This window comes from Passer domesticus, chromosome 10 (genome assembly GCF_036417665.1).
Source record: "Passer domesticus isolate bPasDom1 chromosome 10, bPasDom1.hap1, whole genome shotgun sequence".
Lineage (NCBI taxonomy): Eukaryota > Metazoa > Chordata > Aves > Passeriformes > Passeridae > Passer > Passer domesticus.
The window spans coordinates 14187504-14191731 of record NC_087483.1 but is presented as its reverse complement, the minus strand read 5'-3'; positions in this window follow the sequence as shown (position 1 = coordinate 14191731).

Here is a 4228-nt window from a genome sequence, read left to right as displayed (position 1 = left end):
GAATCACAGAACATACTTGAGTTTTGCCCTGGTATTAGTGAAATGAAAAAAAAAACCCAGTCACCGGAAGGCTTTGCTATTGAAGCTGAGCACTCAATGAATACTGAGCATGTAGTTAAGTCCTACACTTGTGTCTCTTGTCTGAGTTTTGGTGTGTTCAGGCAAGATCTCACCTGCTGATGTCAGAAATGTGCCCAAACAAAGAGATTTTCTTGAACTTTTCTGATCTCAAGTCTCTTGACAGAAAGGCAGATATCAAGTTCTTTCATGATGCACAATTGGCTAAAAGGAAAGCAGTAATGCTTGGATATTTCTCTATGAACAAAGCATTTTCTCAGGAGTGGCTCACAATCTCTGAGTGTTGAGCCTGTTGATCTCTACTAGTGAGCCTTCAAAACCACAAAAACAAGTTATGTGCCTCCTAAATGTTATTTTGTTTCGAATCTTAGAGTTAACTTCAAAAAAATCTGAGCTTTTCATCACAGATAATTTCAAAAGGGCTCTTTGGTTCAAATGCCTGTTGAAGCCATTGCAGTTTTATTGGTCTGTACAGTGAGGAAGACTTGCAGGTTAAACATTTAGCTTAAGCTTAGCTGGGCTTGACATTTCTGCTTTATTGTACAGAAGCACGCTGAACTGGAAAAGCAAGCAGTGCTGGGGCTGCACTGAATCATGTTCTCTTGTGGTATATAACACACAAAGCTGGAACTCCATGGGAACCTCAGCCTGAGGTCCCTGCTCTACTTCAGAACTTTACAAATTGCAGAAGCCCTTCAACTTAGGGTTTGGTTTTGTGGTTTTGGTTTGGTTTGGTTTTTTTTAATGGCAGAAGCAAGAAAGAAAGTTCCAGAGATAGCAAACCTATCTCTCCTCCTTTGTAAAAGCTCATGGAGCCATTGTTCACAGCATTTGAACAGAGAATTATTAGGTAATCATCTCAATATTAGCCTTAGTGAGAATCATGAGATTTTCCTTTTATAAATGGAAATTTCACTACAGACATGGGTGAGTCAAGTAAGAACATCCAAAACAGTATTAAGGTAAGGATGATCTTTCATTTCTCATTTACTCCCATCTCCTTGGAATTCCATAAATCTCCAAAAACCTTTAGGATTTGGGGGCCAAATTACTCTGCCTGAAACAAGGCCTTTGAAATAACTTGGGCTGATTGTCATAGTAATTTGTGTCAATCTGCTCCTGCATATTTGAGTTATAACTATTTCTCTGATTCTTTAAGTGTAAAATGGTGAGTAATTCAGGCTGGAAAAGCATGTTTGATATTTGAAATACTACTTAGGTGAGATTCCTAGGGGCTTTTCCTCCTATTACTGATATTTGTGTCTGTTTTAATTGCATTTTTAAATATTTAAAAATTATGTAATCATTGTAGTGGTTCAGAAAGCAATGTGTCCTTCTTACAGATGGCCAGCAGGTATTGCTGCCACTGGAATGGCAAATCTGATAGTTTTATCACCAAGGGAACTGTCAGTACCAGGACAAAGCAATTCCTCTTTCTAAGGGTCTCCTCATGCAGTGTTAACTGGTGATGCCAAAACACATTTATTAACAAACTGTAATATCGTTTAACCTGAAGATAACATGCTAGCAACACCTTTTGTTGTGAGTGAGCTGCATTGAGATGAATCCAATTTATATTTAATCCAATTTATATTCTTCTGAGTACACAAAGCATAGATAAGAGTAAATAAAGTGTAGTTCTGACTTTAAAATATTGTGTCTTGAAGAAAAACTGTGATATCACTTAAAATTTCAACTTAAACTCTCTTTTAAAGATACTGGTTGAGCTGGAAATGCTCAACGCTGGTTGAGCTGGAAATGCCCAAGGCTTCCTAATTCTTTGATTACAGAATTTTCTCATTTGTTTATCATGCTTTTTAGTTTTTTTAGTTCTTCCTCATGTCTCTCAAAGGAAAAGGCATGTAAATACCTTAGCACAGTAATAACTTTTTTCCTTGCTTTTGAAGTGACTATGGGTAATTCATTCCATTCTGTTACATCCTGAAACTTAAATGCCTTTTTTAAGGTCTGTAGAAAGCAATTATAAAGCTGGTAACTTTGAACTATTGAACTGCATGCCCCAGTGCTGTTGGCAATACTAAAAATGGGAATATTAGATTAAATTTTTTCAAGCAGAAAGTTCTAATAACTCAACTAATAATATTCATTAACTTCTATTTACACCATTTTAATCTGAATCCACATTGTATGTTTGTTTTATTTTATTTTTTTTTCTGGAAAACCATTAAAGCCTTAGCTGAACGCCTATTTCACAGTCTATGCTAATTCAGAGCTGGTATAAATTGTGGCTGAATTATCAAAGGGGACCCAGCTCTGCATGGTTTAATTGGAAGGGGTGGGCTGGCAGTGCCACCCTCGAGTCATTGCTGGGGTGGGCTGGCAGTGAAGGGGGGCTGTCACGTCTGGCAGTGACAAAGCACTGTCACATCTGGCAATGTCGAGGCCATGCAGTGACAAAAGCCAACACAGGGCATGGAGCCCCTGAAAGGATGGAGTGAGGAGGCATCTGAGCCTTCTTGGGCAGCAGGGGATGAGTGGTCCTTCAGGTACCCAGAGATGCTTGCCCTGGCTCCCCTGGAGGTTGGACAGCCAAGTTGCTCAGAGAGTGCTATGAAGAAAAAGAGAGTTTATATGATGAGAGATAAAATCAGTAGAAGAAGCTATTGAAAATGGCAGCTTAAGATTTATTTCAGTAGGTTCTGAGCTTCTCAAGTTGCCCGAGTCTGTGACCAGTCTCGTTTCTTTCAGTGCAAAGTGCTCAGATTTGCCCTGGAATGAGTTAAAGCCTTTCTGACTGCCAAGGCTTTGGGCATGGTGCCTGGCAGGAAACTCTCTCTGCTCAGGAACTGATAACAGCGAAGGATTTGCAAAAGAGAAGACAAAAGACTTAAGTGCTGCTTTCTTGGCATCCTTTAAGAGAAAACAGCAGGGGAAGAAGAGCAGCACTGCAGATGTGAGCAGAGATAGGGGTATCCAGGTTAAACCTGCAGCTTCTTTGCTAACACAGGCGTGCAGCAGCTGACATGTGTGTATTGTATAGCTGCATGAAAAGAGTGAGTACCATGGTGTTGAGATGTGGTCTTATTAATTTTGCTTTCTTAAGAGGTTTGTTAGAAAATGGGTCTTTTGCTCAGCTGCTTAGCACCAGTATTGTCATGGCTTAGGTTGCTCACAGTAATAGAGATTTATGTGGGATAAAGTAAATGAAGCTGCTTTTCATTGCCATTACTATAAAAAAGGCTTTTCACTGATCCTGCTATCAGTGCCACAGATCAGCACACCCCTAAAAAGTGATCAAAGCAATGTCCTGGAGAATGTGTCTGACCAAAGAGCTCTTCTATTAACTGCTAATAAAAAAAAATAAATGTTTGGAATTGTCATTAGTAAGACTCCTGCTTTAATAATGGTATTATAACTTACTGTGATTTTTTTTCTCATTCTTTTTTAAATTTTTCTTTCTCCTGGCTTTAGTGAATATAACTGCTGTAATTACAGCTGCAGCCATTTCACTTGGTAGCTGTGCTTGTTCTGGTTCCAACTGTCTCGCAGATTTCTTGCCCACAAGGAGTGGCTTGAAAGATTCCTTCAGGATGCAGATGATATTGTCTTGCTTTCATGCATCACCAGCTGCAGTTTTTTAATCAGGCATGATAACACTGATAGGTGCTGTTCTCTGATTTAGGCGGTGCCATTTGAAAAACAAAAATCACATAGCCAGAGCCTGGCTAGGTTGTTTTTGGTTTGTTTTTTTTTTTTTGTGTGTCTGATCACCCTGCCTCCAGATGAGAACACCTCTCTTAATGTGAAAGGTTTCTGAGCTGTGCCATTTATTGTCATATTTCTATTCATCCTTTAGATGTTGTGTAAAAAGCTTGCCTGCTTCCATTTCATAGCATCCAACACTATTTTTGTGTCCTGTCATGTGCAGTTTCTGAGCAACTGCTGCATGGGTGGCTTTGCTACCTCCTACTGCAATTCTAGTGCCTTGTGGTGTGCTGCATTTCTGGGTGTGTGAGCTTCCTGGCCACCTGTGCTCATCAAGGGCTGGTAAATACTTGGGGTTTTGTCTGATGCCTGATCAGTTCTTATTTTTCATGATTTTTGCTTTGGGTTCAGCCCCATTGAGATTTCATCCTTCACTGTCATCTCCATCTGAGAAAATAGTATTTTCCTGTCAAACATGCCCAGG